Source organism: Primulina tabacum, chromosome 7 (assembly GCF_025594145.1).
Source record: "Primulina tabacum isolate GXHZ01 chromosome 7, ASM2559414v2, whole genome shotgun sequence".
In the NCBI taxonomy this organism is placed as follows: domain Eukaryota; kingdom Viridiplantae; phylum Streptophyta; class Magnoliopsida; order Lamiales; family Gesneriaceae; genus Primulina; species Primulina tabacum.
Genome location: NC_134556.1, coordinates 20359448 through 20384814, shown reverse-complemented (window position 1 = coordinate 20384814; position 25367 = coordinate 20359448). Strand labels below are relative to the sequence as shown.

Genomic DNA, 25367 nt, shown 5'->3' with positions numbered 1-25367 from the left:
ACAACTTCAACAAATAAAGGTGCTGAAACTAGAAGAATCGTACCTCAAAAGAAAGCTCTCGATGCGAGTATTCCGAATATATAATTTGTTTCAAGTTTGGGCAATGCTTTAATATAGATTCGGTCGATAGAACCTTGGTTTCTAACATTTCTCTCGAAACTTCAAAGGGAAGGAAGAGATTTCTGTTGGAAAAACTAATCCTTGTCATTCTTAAATCGTGTGCAACAGGGCGATGCGCGCATGTGCGCGCCGGAACTTGCGCATGTATTATGCCCGCGCGCGCGGGCCTGCACAGATGCGCGTCTTGTTATGTTCAAAACGCTATTTTAGGTTCCGAATTAGAAAAGGTGGTAAACATAAAAGTTGTAGATCTATGTCTTGGCTATCATTGTCCTCTAATCCCATTCAATTTGGATATCGGATGCGAGAGATATGCTCATTCTCCTAGAATATGTCAGTACAGAAACTACAATGCGCACGATACATTTCGGGATGATTTTGCTGCTATTTCCAAGTGGATTTTGACACATCTCAAGACATGAAAGTTTTAGTACTATGTATTAGATTCCCAATGAAATTGTTCTGCAGTCATTTGGAATAATACTCAGTTAATTATCTTAAAAAACGTAACATGTGTGACTTTTCGATCGTGGTTTAGCATACTTTTCAAGCACAATTCAATTTCTAATACAATCATTCTTCATCACCACCTATTTTCTCATTTTCATTGTCATGATATACATCATATACGTAATCACATGATAATTTCATGAGTTATCGATAATAAACATAAGATTTACGATAATACGATACACGGTCCTTAAAGATTGTGGGAGGAGTAGATATATTAGTAAAAAGACTCGTCTCTGCAGATAGCGTTGTTGATTCACTTAAGAAGTCGTTGTCAAGAACATTGTTTGAAAAGCATCGTTAAGTAATTAATTTAAGATATATGGGTAGTTGGTTATTAGGAAAGTGAGAGACTGTTAGAGTAGGTGTATAGTGAGCCAACTTGTGGGTTGAAATTTATTGACTTTTATGTAAAAACATTCGTTATTTTAATAATATTTTAATATTTTATCCAATGATGACATTTACTTTATCTATATACCAATGCAAGCTGCATACATAAAGCATTTGGATATATTATAGTATCATTAGGTCTATCTCGCAACGTAGATTATGAAATGAATTAAAAAGTGTATTGTATATTCTAAATTCATTCCAAGTCGATTCAGCCCCCTAAAAGAAGGAGAAAGGAAGCTCGAGCACGAGTCTAAGATTTGTGATGTAAACATCATGTTTCATAGGCAAAGGCATGGAGATGTTTATTCATCCATATGGGTGATCATTGGATGATTCATTGAATAACCTACCTCGGACTTTCCAATTGGTTATCACTTAACGAGTTGATTAGTCCACTATTCTATTTGTACTCCATTAGTCCTTTTACCAGGGATAACATGAAGGCTCTACGTATTAGAAGTGCGCTTTGATTTGTATACCAACTTCACGAGGGTCATTGAGTGGAGAGGTTGAGTGTAGTTTCGACATATGTACATGACAAAAAAAAGATAAAGAAAACGGTGAAAAATCGTTGTCGTGGGTCTTGTAAAACCGTTGTTAAAGGCCATGTGATTAAAGGGTGCGGTAAAAGACAACGGTGAAAAACCGTTGTCGTAGACGTCTAAAGACGACGGTGAAAAACCGTTGTCGTAGGTCTTGTAAAACCGTTGTTAAAGACCATGTGGTTACCATTGTGATTGAAAATGTCGCTAATTAGCGATGGTCGCTAAAATTAGTGACAGTTTTAAAATCAGTCACTAAGTACAAACTTAATCCGTCATTAATATTTTCAAGAGAATAAAAAAAATTGTTTTATAATTTAATAAATCTAAAAAAAATTACAATATGACAATGTTAACAATATTCATGATATTAAATAACACTTACAACTTTACAAAAAATTGAAGCGAAAAACTACTAAAACCGTATAAGAGAGAAAATTTTTAAATGTTGTGAAGAGGTGTGGATGAAAATTGACTGAAAATGCGTATATTTATAGACAAATTGCGATGGATTTTGATGAAATCGTCGCTATTAGCGACGAATGTTGTTTAAAATGTCGCCATTAGCGACAGTTAATCCTAAACCATTGCTATTAGCGACAGTTGTTTATTAAACCGTCGCTATTGACGACGGTTATGAGCAAACCGTCACTGATAGCGACAGTTTAACCAAAATCCGTCGCTAATTTAAAAAATTCGATGGTTGTAATAAATTTAGCGTCAATTTTTGCTTAGATTGTCGCTATACTGTCGTAATTTAAAACATTCGACGCTTTTGCTTAAACCATCGCTAAATTTAGCGACGGTTTAAGCAAAATCATCGTTAAATTTAACGACGGTTTTATTAAAAATGTTTCCGTAGGTGCGTTGTTGAACGAAGAGAAACTTAAACGGTTTTATTAACAGACGACGCTTTATAAAACCGTTGTCTTAGCGACATAAAAACGCGCTCACAGACAACGATTTTCAAAACCATTGTCTTAGCTACTAAAAAAACCCGCTTATAGGCAACTGTATAAAAACAGTTGTCGTAACCCATAAAAGACAACGGTTTTAACAAAAACTGTTGTCTTAGCTACATAAAAAACCAGCACAAAGACAACGGTTTTGAAAATCGTTGTCTTTGAAACCTAAAACACGTCCATAGACAACGGTTTACTAAAACCTTTGTCGTTGACCCATAAAAGACAACGATTTTTAAAAAACTGTTGTCTTTGACAAGGAAAAAATACACAAAGACAATGTTTTTCGTTAAAACCGTTGTTAAAAGGAAAAAGACAACGGTTTCTGATAAAACCGTTGTCTTTTGAGTGTGGTTGAATGTGGAATTTCTCGTACTGGTAGGAGCCGATGCATTGTAGTCGGGGATTCGTCGCTCACTTATGGGTGTGTGGATATCATATGTAACACATATACATTATGGAAATTTTCTTCCTTAAATGCACATATGATGCTACTATGATTACTCAAAGATACATCACATCGTTATTTAATCTATTTACAACTCTCGATGTACCAATGATTGCAGATTCGATTGATATTTATGTGTTCAAGGAACCGTACTATACATTAACCATAACTTGCTGATTCTTGCAGGCATTATCAATGTTATTAGGAGATCATGGGACGATGCTACTAGATGCTCTTAGCATGATCTGATAGGTGTAATCAGACTTGAGTTCTGACATTCTTAATCAAGGATTTGACAAAAAGAATGAGACAAATTAGGGTAAATCCGAATAAGGAAAAATTTTGTTCTGAATCCATGACTAGCTGTATCCCTGAATCATTAAGGGTTATATAAGTATTGAATTATGAGTTTTCGTTGAGATAGTCGAATTCATGGACTTGAATTTGTCCATTGTAATTTGATGTAGATCAAACAGATAGCTTAAACGAGTTTACAAATGGATCACAATATTTGGAAATTGTGAAAGTTTGCATGATTGCTAATTTTGATAGGAGAGTGCAACTGCGTAATTTAGTGATCCAAAATAGACAAATACAAAAAATGAGTTAGTGAAAAATTTTCGATTTTTATTATAATAACGAGATTTGTACCCTTGTTATATTGGCATTGTCTGATTGTCAGTCAAGATTATAATGAAGTCACAATTATTTAATCAATAAATTTAGAATATGTTAATGAAATATTAATCAAGTAGTTTGATACTACCTAAAATTCTAATTTGAAAATAGGATTGAAATCACTATTGGGAATATGTCTTAATCATGGATTATTTAATTAATAAATTGAAAAATTATAATACAAATTTAACTAGTAAGAGTCCTAGTTAAATAATAAAACTTAGTGTAGATTTTTGACAAGGTGAAAAATCGATCAAGTTAGAAACTTATAAGGATTCTAACTTTAGAGTCTTAGGAATGACAATGGGATAGGGCGGGGCCGAGTTTGTCATCACCATCTCCGTCTCGAAATTCCATCCAAACCCTAATATCCACCCCGATCTCCGCTTTTTTGGTCCCCGAACTGAAACCACAGTGATCAAAATCCTTGTTTTAATGAAATCATGCAATTTAAACATTTAATCATGTAAAATATATCATCTAAGCATTTAAAATAAATAAGGAATTTAAATATTTATATGCATGCGATTTATATGAAATGATTTTGGGACGTTACACTCAGCCTGAATGATTCAAATAAGTGGAAAGTGAGCATAAAATATACCAAATTCAGATATCCATTTATGGACTCAAAGAGTCATCGAGAAGTTGGAACCTCATATTTGACAACACTATCAAAGAGTTTGATTTTGTTAAGAAGGAATCTTGTATGTACAAAAAATTTATTGGGAGTAGAGTGACATTACTAGTACTTTGTGATGATGACATTCTACTAATTTGGAATGATGTAGGAGAGTTGCAATCAACTAAAATATGATTAGCTCGTAAATGTTTCATGAAGGATACGAGTGAATCATCAAGTGTAATAGGAATATAGATCTGTATGAATAGATAAAAGAGGATGTTAGAGCTCAGCCCATCCAATTATATTGATATCATAATGAGGAGATTCTCTATGAAGAAGTCCAAGAGATGATATCTACAAATATGTCATGGTATGATTCTATCCAAGTCTATGTGCCCTAAGACTAAAGAGGAGATAAAAACCATGACATGCATCCCATATGATTATGCTTTTGGTATTATTAAATATGTTATGATATCTACTCAACCTGATATAGCCTTTGCACTGAGTGTTGCAAGCAGATATCAGTCGAACCACGATCTACTGCATTGGAAATCTATATTGATTTTGATTTTCAATAAGATCTGGATGATTCAAAAACAACCACTTGATTTGTATTCAAGCTAAAATGTGGTTCTGACTCTTGGAAAAGTTCCAAACAAGACACCACTACGGATTCAACCACTGAGACCGAATACATAACTGCAACAAAAAAAGTTGTTTGGATGAGGTATTTCATCCAAGAGTTGGGAATTATTTCTAACGGAGTTGATTCAGTCTTGTGTACTACGACAACACTAGTGTTGTTGTGAAAGCAAATGAGTCGATGTCCCATCAGTTATCCAAACATACACTGAGAAAGTTCCACATCATGTTAGAGATTGTGTGGGCCCTTAACTCCTAATCGTTATTACAATGTCATTTGATTATGGTTAATTAATTACAGCGAAAAACGAGTTTAAATTTTCTTTACAATGAGCCCAAAACTTCTTATTTGAATACTAAAAATAGTATTTCATCTCACATCATAAAATATGCCCACACATAATCAAACCCAAAAACAGACAAACAATCATATCCTCGAGACATGTCCTGATATATAGATACGTATACATATATACTGGGATGGACCACTAAACCTCAGCTCAAACTGTGAGTCCCTCTAGAAGCACCCTCTCTGGTCTCCTGATATCCTGGAGTACATGTAATTGTCCACATACAAAGACAACAACAGCCCCCCCTGGGGTGAGCAAAGCTCAGTCTGAAACAACCACAATATATACCACAAGTATTTAAGTAATGATATATGATATGCAATGCAAGTATCTCGTGGAGATATCTAGTCAAATGTCTATCCAATGAGATTATATGAAAATCAATCGAATCGCTATCAAATCAATGCTCAAGCTGGCACACCGGCCTCAATCAGGGATACTCGTATGATAGTGTCGACAAAACGCCATCAAATCTCAAATCTCAAATCTCAATCAATCATTGGCGCCACAAATGACTACGCTTTAAGGGCCACGTAATGCCAAACAGAGCATCGTGTTAACAAACTTCAGAATCAAATCCAATCATATCCAGGTATCCAAGGATCATAGCTCAACGTGTATGTCATGTATGCCACATCAACTCAACAAATAATGCATATAGACATATATTCTCAATCATATCAATCAAACATATATCATATGATACAGATACCAGTCGTATGTTACCCGGTCGCAACATACCTCAATTATTCGTTTCCAGTTGATGTAGCTTGAAGATATCAGTATAATAATCTATCTACATCAATAACACATTCATTTCAATCAATAATTTCATTCAAATTCAACAATATAAGTTTAAAATATCTTTTGAAACTTTGAAAATTCATATCAAATCAAAATCATAACATAATTAAATTCCGACATCAAATACGAGTTTCTTGTCGGTTATTCTATCCCATATATGGATCTCGATTTCAAATACATGATATTCCAGCAATTCAATAAATAAAGGTGCTTAAACAAGAAGAATCGTACCTCAAAAGAAATCTCCCGATGCGAGGATTCCGAATATATAATTTGTTTCAAGTTTGAGCAATGCTTCGATATAGATTCGGACGATAGAACCTTGGTTTCCAACTTTCCTCTTGAAACTTCAAAGGTAGGGAAGATATTTCTGTTGGAAAAACTCATCCTTATCATTCTTAAATCATGTGCAATAGGGCGATGCGTGCCGGAACTCGCGCACGTGTTCTGCCCGCGCACGCGGGTCTGCGCAGGTGCGCGTCTTGTTATGTCCAAAACGCTATCTTAGGTTCCGAATTAGCACAAGTGGTAAACATAAAAGTTTGAGATCTATTCTTGGCTTTCATTTTCCACTAATCTCACTCAATTTGGATATCGGATGTGAGATATATGCTCATTCTCCCACAATGTGTCAGTGCAGAAACGGCAATGCACACGATACACTTCGAGATGATTTTGCCACTATTTCCAATTGGATTTGGACAAATCTCAAAGCATGAAAGTTTCAGTACTATTTATTAGCTTTCCAATTAAATTGGTCTCATATTATTTGGACTAATACTCAGTTAATTATGCTAAAAACCGTAATATGTGTTACTTTTCTGTCGTGGTTTAGCACACTTTTCAAACACAATTCAATTTCTAATACAATCTATCATCCTCACCACTTATTTTCTCATTTTCATTGTCATGATATACATCATATATGTAATCACATGATAATTTCATGAGTTATCGATAATCAACATAAGATTTACGATAATACGATACACGGTCCTGACATTTCTCCCCCACTTAAAAGATTTCGTCCTCAAAATCTCAATGTACATAACATCGGTAAACATATAATATATCACCAGTTATAGTACATATCAAAACTAAAATCAGTAAACGGATCATTATACATTGAATACAATGGAACAGAAGGAATAGAATCAAACAGGTGTGGATAAGATTCTCGCATGTTGCTCTCCAATTCCCACGTTGATTCTTCCATACCATGTCGTGTCCATTGTACTCAAACTAAAGGAATCGATTTATTACACAATATCTTCTCCTTTCGATCCTTAATACAAACAAGTTGTTCCACATAGGAAAGAGAAGGATCAAGTTCAACCTAATGAGGTTGAAGCACATGTGACAGAGCTGGTTCATATTTCCTCAGCATAGAAATATGAAATACATCGTGAATGACAGATAAAGATGGCAGCAATGCCAATCGATAAGCAAGATCCCCAACTCGATCAAGGATCTTGTATGGACCAACATATCGAGGAGATAATTTCCCTCGCATGCCAAATCAAACAGTGCCCCTAAAGGAAGATATTTTCAAAAACACTATATCACCTTTCTGGAATTCTAAGGGTCGTCTTCATTTATTCGCATAACTCGTTAGACGATCCTGAGAAGCTTTCATTCATCGTCAAATAAATTGAACTTTATCATTCATTTCCTGTATCATTTCAGGTCCGGTCAATTGTCTTTCACAAATTTCATCACAGAATAACGGTGATCTACATCGTCTCCCGTATAGGGCTTCAAACGGTGCCATACTAATACTCGTTTTAAAGCTATTATTGTAAGAAAATTCCACTAATGGTAAGATATCTTGCCATCACATTCTGTAATCCATCACAATCGCACGTAACATATCTTCTAACATTTGAATTGTATGCTCAGTATGGCCATTAGTTTGAGGATGATAATCAGTAGTCATAGCCAAACACGTACCCATCGCTTCTTGGAAAATACCACAGAATTTAGAAGCAAATCTATGATCACGATCAGATACAATTGAGACTGGAACACCGCGTACTCTCACAATATTCTCGATGTATAAACGGTTCATTCTCTTATAAGGATAAGTTCGCTCATACGGAATAAAATTTTCAGATTTCGAAAGTCGATCAATAATAACCCAGATAGCATCGCAGCCCATAGGCGAACGAGGTAAATGAGCCACAAAGTCCATAGCAATATTTCCCAATTCCGTTTCGGTATTTAAAGACTATGGAGTAATCCTCCAGGTTTCATTCTCTCGGCTTTCACTTGCTGTCAGACAAGACATTTTGAAATAAATTCAGCAATGTTCTTCTTCATACGTCTCCACAAGAATTGAGGTCTCAATGTCAAATACATTTTTCGATCTCCAGGGTGAGTATTGTATTTGCTACAATGTGCTTCACGAAGAAGGTCGGATTTCAAATCAGAATTATCAGGAACTATGAGTCGACCATTAAGTCGTAAAGAACCATCAGAAAAAATATGAAATCCAGAATGATGTCTTGCAGATACAAGTTCTTTCGACTTCTGGATCTGAGCATCACTTCGTTGGACCTTTTGTATTTTAGATATCAAATTCGGCTCAATTTTTAATGCTGAGACAGTGATAGAATTCCAATTCGAGTGAAAAGTCCAACCAGAAGTATATATATTGTCGTGTACTTTGGCGACATTGACAGAAGCTAAAACAGAATCATAAACTTTACGACTAAGGGTATCCACAGTAACTTTCACCGATCCCGGGTGATACTGAATCTCACAATCAAAATCCTTCAAGAGATCCATCCACCTGCGTTGCCTCATATTCAAATCAGATTGAGAAAAGAGATACTTCAGACTCTTATGGTCCGAATAGATAACAAACTTTTCTCCGTACAAATAATGGCGCCAAATCTTCAAAGAAAATACAATGGAGGCCAATTCAAGATCATGAACAGGATAACACGTTTCATTATATTTTAACTGACGAGACGCATAAACAACCATCTTGCCATGTTGCATTAGAACACAGCCCAAACCATTACCAGATTCATCTGTACACACTACAAATCCTCAGGTACCTGAGAGAATAGTAAGCATAGGTGATGTGGTTAATCTCGTCTTCAATTCAAGAAAACTAGCTTCACATTCATCTAACCAAATGAATCGCTGATTCTTCTGTGTCAGTTGCGTAATAGGTTTAGCTATTTTCGAAAATCCTTCAATAAAGCGACAATAATAACCCGCTAAACCCATTAAGCTACGGATCTTAGGAACATTCATAGGTCTCGCCCAATTCAATACAGCTTCGACCTAAGCAGGATCAACAGATATGCCATGTCTCGAAATTACATGGCCTAAAAATACTACTTTATCCATCCAGAATTCACATTTGGACAATTTAGCATATAAATGTCCATTGCGAAGAGTTTGTAGTACCAGTCTCAGACGTTCAGCATGCTCCTTTTTCTATCTCGAATATACAAGAATATCATCACTAAACACAATAAAGAACCGGTCAAGAAAATCTCTAAAGGCACGATTCATTAGATCCATAAAAACAGCGGGAGCATTTGTGAGACCGAAAGGCATAACCAAGAACTCATAGTGGGCCATACTTTGTACGAAAAGCAGTCTTAGGCACATCTTCTTCTCGAACTCGTACTTGATGATAACCAGAACGAATATCAATCTTTGAGTAAACAGAAGTACCATGAAGCTGATCAAATAAGTCATCAATACGAGGAAGTGGGTATTTATTCTTCACAGTAGCCCGATTCAGTTACCTATAATCGATACACATTTGCATAGTACCGTCTTTCTTTAGAACAATTAAAACTGGAGCTCCCCAAGGTGATACACTCGGTCGAATATATCCCTTATCGAGAAGATCCTGTAATTGTTCTTTCAATTCCTTCAATTCCAATGGTGCCATGCGATAAGGAGCTTTCGAAATAGGTGCAGTTCCCGGTACAAAATCAATATTAAATTCAACTTCTCGATGAGGTTGAAAATCAGGAATCTCATCGGGAAGTACATCCGGAAACTCTTTCGCAATAGGAATATCAGATAAAGAAGGCTCTTTTTTGGAGACATCAATAGCGTAGATAAGATAACTATCATCTCCGCTAGTCAAAATTCGAGACATTTCTAAAGAAGATACCAATGGAATTTTTGGCTTGGAAACCCATGCCATAAAAATTCAACTTGGGTCCAGTAACAGGTCGAAATCGAACCACTCCATGAAAAAATCAACAGTAACTCAATTTTCTGTCAACATATCCATGCCAACAATAAAATCAAAGTCGTGCATTGGGAGGACAATCAAATTCCAGAAAATCACATTATCCTCGTATATCAATACACAATTATGCACAATTTTTTCAGACAAAATAATCTTTCCTGTTGGCGTGGCTATCGATAATGTATCATACAATGGGGTACACTCAATACCATGAGATGCAATATATGCATGAGATATGAAAGAGTGAGATGTTCCCGTATCAAATAAAACACATGCAGGATAATCGAAAAGCATGCAAATACCTGCAATCAAAACCCCAGGAGCTTCTTTCGCTTGATCCTCGCTCATAGCTTGCACTCGAACTTGAGGAGGGCCTTGGACAGTCTGGCTACCAGGTCCTCGATATCATGGAACACTCGATTGCTGAAAAGAAGGAACAGGAACAGTTGGTCTCATCATACTGAGGCCACCTCTAAATCCTGGCTGGGGTTGAGAAGAAGTCGTACCCCTATTCAGAAATACACGAGAGAAATGGCCTTCCTGTCCACACTGATAACAAGTACAAAACATACCTCGACATTGATCGATAGTATGTTTGCCTCCAAAATGGCTACAATAAAGAGCAATAACGGGACTCCCTCTCTAGGATCCACTGGAACTTTAAGAAGATGAAGAAGCAGAACCAGTCTTCTTGAACTTCTTACCTCTTGGATGCAAAGTAGGTTGCTGAGCTGACACTTGAGGTGAAGGAGTGTACTAAGGACCTCCTCGCCTTAGTCCAGCTTCGGCTGCCTTTGCTCATTCAACTGCCTCTGGGTAGCTCGTAGGTAAATCTGAAATGACAAAAGTATATATAGCAGGATGTAATCCATTCACAAACCTGTTATATTTCGCTTTTGCATTTGCCGCTACGTGAGGTTCATATTTCAACAACGTAGAAAATTTCGAAGCATATTTTGCAACAGTCATCGTTCCTTGCTGCAGACTATTCAATTCATTCTCTTGGGCAGTATAGTAAGAAGGAGGAGAATACTGCTCCAAAAATTTGTCCTTGAAGACATCCCATGTGACTTCAATCCCGGCCTCTTTAAATCCAATCTCAGTGGCTTTCCGCCAAGATTTTGCTCGGCCCTTTAGTTGATAAAGGGCAAGTTTCATTCGCCGAGTCTTAGAATATTCAACAATATTAAACAAGTGCTCGATATCTTTCAACCAAGCCTCTGCCATTTCTGCACTCTCGGTCCCAAAGAACCTCGGTGGTTACAAATCCTGGAATCGAGCCATCACCAAGCCCATGGACATTCCTTCGGATTGTCCAACTATCCTCTCAGTACTGCTACTCGCAGTTTCATTTGTGGGATCCATCTACAAAATATAGTATGAATATCACAAACAAATATCAATTTCACATCATCATCATCTCATATCATTAATGTCATCAACTACTTACTCAAACTAAATCAAGTAGGAGCAAGCAATACAGATAAAACAAACACAAGCGCACAATTCATTTGTGCCTATTACGTGTACACAAGACTCAATCAAGAATTCCCAGCTATGCTCTGATACCATGCAGTGTGGGACCCTTCTATTCGTTATTACAATGTCACTTGGTTAGGGTTAATTAATTACAGCGGAAAATGAGTTTAAATTTTCTTTACAATGATCCCAAAACATCTTATTTGAATACTAAAAATTGTATTTCATCTCACATCATAAAATATGCCCACACATAATCAAACTCAAATACAGACAAACAATCATATCCTCGGGACATGCCCCGATATATAGATACATATACATATATACTAGGATGGACCACTAAACCTCAGCTCAAACGCTGATTCCCTCCAAAAGCACCCTCTCCGGTCTCCTGATATCCTGGAGTACCTGTCATTGTCCGCATACAAAGACAAAAACAACCCTCTCTGGGGTGAGCAAAGCTCAGTATGAAACAATCACAATATATACCACAAGTATCTAAACAATGATATATGATATGCAATGCATGTATGTCGTGGAGGTATCAGTTCAAATGCTCATCCACTGATCATATATCAGAATCAATCGAATCGCTATCAAATCAATGCTCGAGCTGGCACACCGACCTCAATCAGCGATACTCATATGATAGCGTCGACAAAGCGCCATCAAATCCCAAATCTCAATCAATCATTGGGGCCACAAATGACTATGATTTAAGGGCCACGTAATGCCAAACATAGCATCGTGTTCACAAACCCCAGAATCAAATCCAATCATATCCAGGTATCCAAGGATCATAACTCAACTTGTATGTCATGTATGCCTTATCAACTCAACAAATAAGGCATATTGACATATATTCTCAATCATATCAATCAAACATATATTATATGATACAGATACCTGTCGTATGTTATCTGGTCGCAACATACCTCAATTCTTCGTTTTCAGTTGATGTAGCTTGAAGATATCAATATAATAATCTATATACATTAATAACACATTCATTTCAATCAATAATTTCATTCAAATTCAACAATATAAGTTTCAAATATCTTTTGAAACTCTGAAAATTCATGTCTAATCATAATTCAATTCCGACTTCAAATACGAGTTTCTTGTCGATTATTCTATCGCATATAAGGATCTCGAATTCAAATACATTCTATTACAACACTTCAGTAAATAAAGGTGCTGAAACTAGAAGAATCTTACCTCAAATGAAAGCTCTCGATACGAGGATTCTGAATATATAATTTTTTTCAAGTTTGGGCAATGCTTCAATATAGATTCGGACAATAGAACCTTGGTTTCCATCTTTCCTCTCGAAACTTCAAAGGGAAGGAAGAGACTTCTGTTGGAAAAACTCATCCTTATCATTCTTAAATCGTGTGCAACAGGGCGATGCGCGCATGTGCGTGCCGAAACTCGGGCATATATTATGCCCGCGCGCGCGGGCCTTCACGTGTGCGCATCTTGTTATGTCCAAAACGCTATTTTAGGTTCTGAATTAGAAAAGGTGGTAAACATAAAAGTTGTAGATCTATGTTTTGGATTTCATTTTCCACTAATCCCACTCGATTTGGATATCGGATGCGAGAGATATGCTCATTCTCCTACAATGTGTCAGTGCAGAAACTGCAATGCACACGATACACTTCGGGATGCTTTTGCTTCTATTTCCAATTGGATTTTGATACATCTCAAAGCATGAAAGTTTTAGTACTAGGTATTATATTCCCAATTAAATTGGTCTGCAGTCATTTGGACTAATACTCATTTAATTATGTTAAAAACTGTAACATGTGTTACTTTTTTGTCGTGGTTTAGCATACTTTTCAAACACAATTCAATTTCTAATACAATCTTTCTTAATCACCATCTATTTTCTCATTTTCATTGTCATTATATACATCATATACGTAATTACATGATAATTTCATGAGTTATCGATAATAACCATAAGATTTACTATAATACGATACACGGTCCTTACAGATTGTGGGAGGAGTAGATATGTTAGTAGAAAGAGTCGTCTCTTCAGATAGCGTTGTTGATTCAATTACGAATTCCTTGTCAAGAACATTGTTTGAAAAGCATCGTGAAGTAATGAATTTGAGATATATGGGTAGTTGGTTATTAGGAAAGTGAGAGACTGTTAGAGTAGGCGTATAGTGAGCCAACTTGTGGGTTGGGATTTATTGAATTTTGTGTAAAAATATTCTTTATTTTAATAATATTTTAATGTTTTATCCAATGATGATATTTATTTAATCTATATACCCATGGAAGCTGCATACATAAAGCTCTTGGATATATTATAGTATCATTAGGTCTATCTCGCAACGTAGATTATGAAATGAATTAAAAAGTGTATTGTATATTCTAAATTCATTCCAAGTCGATTCAGCCACCTAAAAGAAGGTGAAAAACCCTTGTCGTAGACGTCTAAAGACGACGTTGAAAAACCGTTGTCGTAGGTTTTGTAAAACTGTTGTTAAAGACCCTGTGGTTAGCGTTGTCATAGAAACCGTCCCTAATTAGCGACGGTCGCTAAAATTAGCGACAGTTTTAAAATCAGTCGCTAAGTACAAACTTAATCCGTCACTAATATTTTCAGGAGAATAAAAAAATTGTTTTTATAATTTAATAAATCTAAAAAAAATTACAATATGACAATGCTAACAATATTCATGATATTAAATAACACTTAAAACTTTACAAAAATTGAAGCGAAAAACTACTAAAATCATATAAGAGAGAAAATTTTTAAGTGTTGTGAAGAAGTGTGGATGAAAATTGACTAAAAATGAGTATATTTATAGACAAATTGCGACGGATTTTGGTGAAACCGTCGCTATTAGCGTCGGATGTTGTTTAAATCGTCGCCATTAGCGACAGTTAATCCTAAACTGTTGTTATTAGCGAAAGTTGTTTATTAAACCGTCGCTATTGGCGACGGTTATGAGCAAATCGTCACTAATAGCGACAGTTCAACCAAAATCCGTCGCTAATTTAAAAAATTCGACGGTTGAAATAAATTTAGCGTCAGTTTTTGCTTAAACCGTCGCTATATCGTCGCTAATTTAAAACATGCAACAGTTTTGATTAAATCGTCGCTAAATTTAGCGATGGTTTAAGCAAAATCGTCGCTAAATTTAAAGACGGTTTTATTAAAAATATTGTCGTAGGTGCGTTGTTGAACAAAGAGAAACATAAAACGGTTTAATTAACAGACGACGCTTTATAAAACCGTTGTCTTAGCGACATAAAAATGCGCTCATAGACAACGGTTTTCAAAACCGTTGTCTTAGCTACTCAAAAAACACGCCCATAGACAATGGTTTACTAAAACCTTTGTCGTTGACTCATAAAAGACAACGGTTTTAAAAAAATGTTGTCTTTGACAAGGAAAAAATACACAAAGATAATGGTTTTCGTTAAAACCATTGTTAAAAGGAAAAAGACAACGGTTTCTGATAAAACCGTTGTCTTTTGAGTGTGGTTGAATGTGGAATTTCTTGTAGTGGTAGGAGCCGATGTATTGTAGTCGGGGATTCGCCGCTCACTTATGGGTGTGTGGATATCCTTTGTAACACATATACATTATGGAAATGTTCTTCCTTAGTTGCACATATGATGCTACTATGATTACTCAAAGATACATCACATCGTTATTTAATCTATTTACTACTATCGATGTACCAATGGTTGAAGATTCGATTGATATTTATGTGTTCCAAGAACCGTACTATACGATAACCATAACTTGCTGATTCTTGCAGGCATTATCAATGTTATAAGGGGATCATGGGGCGATGCTACTAGATGCTCTTAGCCTGATCTGATAGGTGTAATCAGACTTAAGTTCTTACATTCTTAATCAAGAAGTTGACAAAAAGAATGAGACAAATTAGGGTAAATCCGAATAAGGAAAACTTTTGTTCTGAATCAATGACTAGCTGTATCCCTGAATCATTAAGGGTTATATAAGTATTGAATTATGTGTTTTCGTTGAGATAGTTGAATTCAAGGAGTTAAATTTGTCCACTGTAATTCAATGTAGATCAAACAGATAGCTTATAAATAGTTTACAAGTGGATCACAATATTTGGAAGTTGTGAAAGTTTGCATGATTGCTAATTTTGATAGGAGAGTGCAACTGCGTAATTTAGTGATCCAAAATAGACAAATACAAAAAAGATTTAGTGAAAATTTTTTGGTTTTTATTATAATAACGAGATTTGTACCCTTGTTATATTGGCATTATCTGATCGTCAGTCAAGATTATAATGAAGTCACAATTATTTAATCAATAAATTTAGAATATGCTATTGAAATATCAATCAAGTAGTTTGATACTACGTAAAATTCTAGTTTGAAAATAGGATTGAAATCACTATTGGGAATATGTCTTAATCATGGATTATTTAATTAATAAATTGAAAAATTATAATACAAATTTAACTAGTAAGAGTCCTAGTTAAATAATAAAACTTAGTGTAGATTTTTGACAAGGTGAAAAATCGCTCAAGTTAGAACCTTATAAGGATTCTAACTTTAGAGTCTTAGGGATGATAATGGGATAGGGCGAAGCCGAGTTTGTCATCACCATCTCCATCTCGGAATTCCATCCAAACCCTAATATCCACTCCGATCTCCGCTTTTTCGGTCCCCGACCTGAAACCACAGTGATCAAATCCCTATCTCCGTTACAAAAATTTTAATGAGGCAGGACGGTAGCGTCCTGAACCAAACTTATTATTATATATTATTATTAATTATAATATTAATATCAATATTGATAATAATTATATTATTAATATTTTAAGAAATATTATTATTATTAATTTTTTTTGGTGCGGAATCGGGGATGTGGATAGTATCCTCATATCCACCTCGAACTATTTCAGAGATTCTAAAAAATCCCCGAACTCGAAAAAATGGGGAATCTCCGTCCTCGTTTTGAGTTTTCCTCGATGGCCCCCAAACTCGTGAGGAAATTGCCATCCTTTTTGATTCCTTACAAAATTCTACTTAATTACATAAAACTTATAATTACAAATATACGTATTATATTATGGTGCTATATTTTTTCTCCCTATTATTGTCCTCCCTCGACAATACAATTCGGCCACTTTGATTTTGTTTTTAAATATAAAAATAAAAATTCGGAGGAAAAAAAAAATCAAAAGCAAGACTTGGGCAATTTTTATTGGTAAATCAATACATGCCTCGGCCATGGGAAATCAAAACATGTCTCGGCCATGGAAAATCAAAAGCGAGACTTGGGCAAATTTAATTGGTGAATCAAAGCATCTCTCGGGCATGGGAAATCAAAGAAAGACTTCGCCAATATTTTTATTGGAATCAAGAGAAGACGGCCCCCGGAGTTGTTGATCTGAACGAATGTTTTTTTCTACAAAACAAGTTCAAATTAGAAAAAGAACATGGTCTTCAATTATGAACAATTCAGATAATTGAAGACTGTTTATAGATATTTATAAAAAGGAATTATCTCTTGTTAAAATCCGAAATAGTTTGACGTTCATTATTTAGGACGCAAATGTAAAAACACTAAACAATATATATGTATAGATTAGAATAATACAAGGTTCAAAAAAAAATTTATTGTCAAATTACATTTTTTTAAAAAAATTTAAACTTACACTACATCTTATTAAGTACGAAAAAATACGAAAAAAAGGTACTCAAACATGTTAATTATTAACATAAATTATGACATAGACTACCGAAAAAGTGTATATTTGAAGGAAAATCAAATGGGAGGCTGCATGCATGCTATTCTAGTTCACCAAACACTTCCTCTATTTTCTCCCATCCATTCTTCCATCAACACAAACCCATTTCCCCTTCTCAATCTTGGATCTTATCTTTTTTCCTACTTTGATTTCGGAAGATGGGTTTTTTTCATTGATTCAGAAAAAGATTTTGACGTTCATGCATGATGGGGCAGCAGTCGTTGATCAACAGCTTCGTGGCGAGGGACACGGTGATTTTAGCGGAGTACACGGAATTCACGGGGAATTTTACCAACTTGCCTCTCAATGCCTGCAGAAGCTGCCTGCTTCGAATAACAAATTCACCTACAATTGTGATGGACACACGTTTAATTACCTTGTGGATAATGGATTCAGTAAGTTCCTAGATTTGGTTTCTTTCCTTTTTAAAACCAAAATGAAATTTGAATGATTGATATTGTTTATGTTTCTGGTTATCACAATCCCGTTTTGGTTTTTGCCGTTTGTTTGTTTGTCGTTCTGTTTGCTGTATATATTTTATATTGTATCGAATTGACATGAAGCTCAAATAAATATGTTCAAACCTCAGGTGTGGAATGTTCACGGTGAAAATTTTCCGTGTGATTCGATGAAAAATAAGTTTAACCAAAAATAATCAAATTTCCTACCTATTAGCTAATTTTTTCAAAAAACGAAATTGTGTTTTTAATCATGTATATTTGTTTGTTTGCAATTTTGTTATTCTTAGCTGCTAAACTTGAGTCTTAATCATGTATCTTTCAATTTTGGGACATTATGATCATACTTGACACGACCCTTGTTTTTTTTTTCTTTGAAATTCTATTAATTTTTTTTTATATTCATTAATTTTGAAACCAACACTTAAAAATAACTTATCATTTCCATAAATCAAAATAATTTAACAATTTAAATCTCAAGTGCACAAAATCCCTAAAATTGTTAATTACCAAACTTCAACTTCTACCTTTAACATAATCAAAATTAACTTCAAAATAAAGCATAAAATCTATACTAAAATCCTTCACAAAAAAATCCTTTAAACTTTGTCTATCAATCTAGTGCAGAAATAAATATCCCTCGTGAGTGTACTGCTATTCTCGATCCACTCAAACATCAACGCCTCCCTCAATATCATCACCTGCAGCATTCAAACCTAGTGAGTTTAATAATTCAGCACGTTCTAAACATGAATAGCAACCATTGAGGACAAAACCTAGTGACTTTAATAACCCATTCGTCATTTGTCCCCTAAATTATCACATTTAAATTCTGGAATCTTATAGGACAAAACTCCCAACATTTTTGATATCATAGCAACCATTGATCCCATAGGTATTTTGTATCTTAACATAAAATCTAAAATAATAATATTGTCGATTAAATTTTATTTCCAATATTTATATCCTTTTTCCTTTACGTCATAAGCTTATAACACCTGTAATACAATCGTAATTCTCTATAATCCCCTATGATACCAAAAAATTATCAGTGTGATGAATTATAATTTCTCCTCGAAATTGCTATTACCCATATTTCTCTTTCCTCATAGGACATCCTTATACTTTCATATCTTTCTAATCTCCTCAATCGCAATTCTTTATGTAACCCTTAATTTGTAATTTACTTGCTGACTACAATCAAATAGACCCTTTTATTTTTCAGTAAATTGCAACCTAAATCCCAAAGCTCTTGGATTATTAGATTAGCCTCACTTCTCGCATTCCTAGCTCCTCAAACTTTCGAATTTAATCCAAAACGGCTCCCATAGATTTCGAAAATTGCTAAAATGACCCCATAGTTTTCCTATAATTTGCAACTAAGAACCAAAAATTCTTGAATTCTCCAATTTAGCCCAAAAAATTTCGCATTTTAGCCATCCAAGTTTTCAAACTCTTACATTAAGCCCTTTAGATTTTTTGAATTATAGCAAAATCACCCTCAATATTTCCAAAAATTTGCAATTAAGTCCCTCGAATTATTCTAATTAAGTCTCTAAGTTCACGATTCTTAAAATTTAACCCATAGCCATCAAGTTCGAAATCGCCTTCCTACACAGTGTAAAGTGGAAACATGTAGTTCTAAATCACCAAGTTCAATTCACCTCAACTTAATTTTAGATAGTGCAAAACTCGAGATGAACAAAACCAAATTCTCCTCACGACTCGAGGGCATAACTTTACACACCGTCCAAACCACGTAACAAACATGTATTTAATTTAAAAATATGATGCACCTAACCTCTATGTCATGCATCATGAAAGCATTAAGATTTCAACATATAAAAATTTAAAGCAGTAAAAACTCACATGCTTCAGGTGTGACTTCTTGAAATTCTCAAAGTTGCAGTATACAGTCCACTTAGGAAAACCTGGCTTTGATACATACTGAAACGACCCTTATTTTTTTTTGAAATTCTTCTTATTTTTTTTAATTCATTAATTTCGAATCCAACACTTAAAAATAACTTAGCATTTATATAAATCAAAATAATGTAACAATTTAAATCTCAAGTGCATAAAATCCCTAATATCGGCATATTACCAAATTTCAACTTTTATCTTTAACATGATCAAAATTAACTTCAGAATAGAGCATAAAATCTCTAATAAAATCCTTAACAAAAAAATCCTTTAAACTTTGCTATCAATCAAATGCCCCTCGTGAGCGTACTGATGTACTCGATCCACTCAAGCGTCTGCGCCTCCCTCAATATCATCACTTGCAGCATTCAAACCTAGTGAGTCTAATGACTCAGTACGTTCTAAACATGAATAGCAAAAAATACATATATCAACACATGCATTAAAATCATACTTTTTTTCAAAATAATTTTAAGCATAAATAAATCATATATCGTAAATCATAAAATCGTAAAGCTTTGCATCATTTATCATTTTGGGTGAAGTTTGATCCTTGGAAGTGACAAGCCTTTTATCCTCTGATCAACTGATCAGTCTTAGCTAACCATAGCGCATGGGGACGGGCACTAAGCACCGCCATGGAAATATGATCATCAGGATTTCTCTTGGGCCTTGTCCCGTAAACAGGCTCCCTGTAACGTACCGTATTTAAATCTACTTAAAATTTGCGGAAAAATAAAAATTCTCTTAAATTATTAATATTCTCTCAAAAAACAGTAGTAAATAAAATGCATGACTAAATATTTGAAATGTAAACGAGCTTGAAACAAGTACTTGTTTAAAACCACATAAAGTAATTTCGTTAAAATCAGAGTGAATGAATTGAACATGCATAAAATTCTTGAAACTTTAGCAGTCCACGGGTAAGGCCTCTGCACAGTCCGAGCCAACTCACTGGTCCCTACCTCTCACCCCTTCGTACTCGTCCTCACCTGCATCGATCAAGTCTAGTGAGTCTAAAAATTCAGCATGTTTAGAGATATTCTGTTGATTTCATGCTGGTTGTATTTATGATATTTTGATATACTTGCAGCATCTAATTGACTGAATCGAATATCTGAAGATTGTATTGAATACTCTGAAAACTGTAATTATTGTATACAGAAATTATTCAGATATGAATTCCGCTTGAAACAGATTGTATTCAGAATATGCGATATCTGAAGTTAGTATACCGATTTATTTTGACACAGTTGAGATCAGAATCAGTGACTGAGAATGATACCGATAGCAGATAGATCAGAAATATTAGAAATTTCAGAAATGTCAGAAATTTACTTTTGGTCTGAGTTGGCAGATTATCTTATACGATTGTTATTTTGTGTCTGCCTGAGTATTGTTATATTTTTACAGCAGTATTTAATACAGATCATTGTGAACCGTTGAGATTATATACAGATTATTTAAAATGAATCAGAGCTGAATTCGAGAATTACGGCAGTTCAGAGATTTAACCCGAATGTTCAGAACTTAATTTCGATAATCAGAGCAGAACATCGATCCGAGTGACAAATATGTGATTTTTACTGTATAAGAATGATTATCTTGTGACGTCAAATATTTCAGAATTGTACAACCGAATTTGATATCGATAATCAGAACCGAATACCAGGTAGGTATTTTTCTTTAGTTTATATTATTAACTAATTTCTTGTGCTGCATAGTTCGAATTTGAAATGACAGATAGGGTCAGAAGCGCACAGAAATGGATTCAATAGTCGTTCAGGTAACAGAAAGTGTATGATAATTCGAACAGACAGTTTTGATATAGACAGATTAAATCAGTATTCAGATTACCAGATGGACAATGAGATAGTTACAGATGACACATTGTACAGGGAGTACTGCAGAGTTCTTTGATATAAGAATAATATCTCAGAGATACCTGAGTTAGGGTCTGATACGGTCAGAGATATGACAAAGAAATGGTAGCTAATTCAGAAAAGAATGAAGATCGCTCAGACCAGACAGACTTAATATGCCAACGTCGGATGGTGACGATTGGTATTCGAGGCTGAAGATTTAATATATCCTTGAATAGGATAAACATATTTGATAACAGCTGATGGTAGTGATTTGTTATGGGCTGTGGTTTGGTATATACGGATGTTACATAGCCAGTATTGCGAGATTGATTTTGTCAGAGCTATTTTGAGAGATAGAATCTAATATAAGATTGAGATTTCAGAATGAATTCATTAAGATGAGTTTCTGATTTAAACTCGTTATACGTTTCTTCTGATAGATCTGAGTTGATTACTTACGAGTTCGAGGACGAACTCAGATCTAAGAGGGGGAGAAATGTAAGGCCCGAGATTTTATTACTGTAATCTGAGATTAATTTGAAATGATTTATTTATTAATTAAGATGATTATAAACGGAACGGATCAGACCGGGAGAACCGAAAGAAGATTTGACATGAAGTACAAGAAGAGTCCCCGCGCACATGCGCGACAGGTATCGGCGCACATGCGCGAAGATTACAGAAGCAATGACACACATGCGCGAAGAAATGCGCGCATATGCGCGACACGTCCAGAAACATTGGCGCACATGCGCGAGATAAGGCGCGCATTTGCGCGACACCTCCACAGACTTTGGCGCACATGCGCGAGATGAAGCGCGCATATGCACGAGTATTGAAATGCTGAGACAGTAGGTCTCACGCATATGCGCAAGTAGAGGACGCGCATATGCGCGAGCTGATAAATATGCGGACAGAGCTCTCGGCGCATATGCGCGGCACTTGGGCGCGCATATGCGCGAATCATGCAAAGCGAAAGGATGCCACTTGCCCTTACATGTGCAACGTGTATATATATATATATATATACATACAAAGGTGATTCAACATTCGGAGGAAAGAAAGAAAACCGAGAAAAAGGGTCAGGGGAAATGATAGAAAATCCTTACGCCTTTTGTGAGAAATTCGTCTGTCCGATTTTAAATCCGACTTCGGTACTGAGTTCCTATCGACGCAGGCTACAACTGGACGTAAGTTTTGTTACATTTGGACATGATTTGAAATTATGATATTGTCAGAATTGAATATGAATCAGATATGATGTTCCTGCTACAGTAGGCATTGTATAATTGAAGTCAGATTAAAGAATAGACTGGTTATACAATTATTATGAATTTCAGAGTTGATTTAGTTGAGATTCTATATCAGAGTTGTGTAATTATTCAGATTATGAATTGTACTGATACTGATTATGACTTCTGATATTATATCTGTGATGTTGAGATTGACGGGGTTATCAAGACTGTAGTATTATGCCGTCGAAACATCAGTTGATTGATGTTGATCAGATTCAGTATTGATTGAGATTGTATTGTTATGTCATTGACATTAATCAGATTGTGTTTGATTTGAGTATTGATCAGAACATGTTTTGAATCAATTTATACACTGATATTGTATTTATGCGATTTTCATTGCCAGACTGGGTATGGACAGATTGGAATACGAGCCTTCGTCTTCATCAGACCGAGAAGAGAAAGGTATAAATTGATGTTAATTGGGAGATCGACTTGAGTTAGATTTACCTCGAGTTTCCCTAAACCACATACTTGTATGGTATTGTTTTTATACCTTTGTGTTTTAATGATTATGTTTATTCTATTGAATTAGAAGTAGAAAGCAGAGAGCTATTGAGTGAGAGTCACTGACAGAGGGGTTAGATTTTGACAGTATAGTCACTGACCCATTGCACATTGTCAGACTAGGCTTAGTCTTGGTAGATACGCCAAGGCACTGGACGTTTGGTGTATCGATATGCTTAAGATACAGACATTGTTCTTATTGTAGATTATTCGATACAGCTAGACCAAAGTCCAGAAATAAGAACGTACCGCCACTGCGACTGGTAGTAGTAGGTGGGAGACTTGTTACGTTCTTATTCATCGGGATCCCTAGATTAGAATGAGAGATGAGTCGAGTCTTAGATATTGAGACTAGAATTTGATTTACAGATCCGTATTGATTTATGTTTCGTAGATTACGATTCATGTTTTATTTACAGACTGGTATTGATACATGTTGTTTGACTATGCTACATGTGATAAGATATAATTCAGGCTTTTCTGTTAATTCAGTTAACTGCATGTATACATTATTTATACTGGGATTTATTCTCACCGGAGTATCCGGCTGTTGTCTTGTTTGTATGTGTGCATGATAACAGGTGGGGCAGGATCAGGGTCAAGAGGATGATGAGAAATCGAGATTAGAGTGGTGATTCCGAACTTGGATGTAGACTTGGTTTAATACTAGAAACTAGTAGTTGAACCTTAGACTAGTTTGAATAATTTTTGTACATTATTGTACTTTTATACTGAGATGTATATTAGTTAAATTCCATTACGTTCCGCACTTATATTTTAAAAAGAAAAATTTTTAGACCCTGTTTATCTTAATTGATAATTAAATCCCAAAGATGATTAAGAAGATGATTAGCGTCCGGGTCTCCACAACAGGTGGTATCAGAGCAATAGATCCTTTAGACTGAGATAGAAGAGAATGAGCGAGGTAGATTGAGTTTTCTTTCCTTGCATGTGATTGCTAGCAAGAGATTTATTTTAATGTTGACTTCCATGGTGTGTGCTAGCATGACATTATGCTTTACTGCTTTAAAATACATGTTATCTAATTATCTGATTTGAATTGGTAATATGTATTATTGAGTATGAATCAGATTTGATTCTTGATCAGCAGTAAGATGATCAGAGAAAGATTGGAACAGACTTGTAGTATTTGGGTTACTAATGGTTTTGGTAATCAGATATACCTCCTAGAAGAATTCCAGAACGGGGCAGTACCTCGGTTGAACAGATAAATGTATCAGAAACTCAGATGGAAATACAGTTGGAAGAGTTTCAGTTATTTCAGCCGCCGATTCTGAGTGGTATCGAGACGTCTGAAGATTGTGAGAACTGGTTTGATGACATAGAAATACTGTTTGATTTACTTGATTATTCAGATGAGCAGAGAATTAAACTGATATTCCACCAGTTACGAGAGACTGCCAGGAGTTGGTGGATTACAAGTAAAAGAATGCTAGAACAGAGAGGTACAGTGATTTCGTGGGAAATATTCAGAACTGAATTTTATCGAAGATTTTTCTCAGTTTCGTACCGGGAGGACAAGAAAGCAGAGTTTGAGAATTTGAGACAAGGTCAACTGAATATTGAAGGATATGTTGCTAAATTCTCTACTCTACTGCGTTTTGCTCCTCATGTAATTGGGAATGATGAAGCTGTAGCGGATCAGTTCATCAGAGGATTGAACTCGGAGATAGTTGCATTGATGAATATGCAGCGACCTTACCATTTTGTCGATGCCTTGAGTAGAGCGAAGAGAGCGGAGGCGAG

The 25367-nt window shown here is 35.2% G+C and overlaps 1 pseudogene; it reads left to right on the top strand.

Annotated features, from left to right (window-relative positions):
- The first annotated feature begins 17613 nt into the window (after window positions 1-17613).
- Window positions 17614-25367, top strand: part of LOC142551161 (putative vesicle-associated membrane protein 726) — an 80296-nt pseudogene continuing 72542 nt past the window's right edge.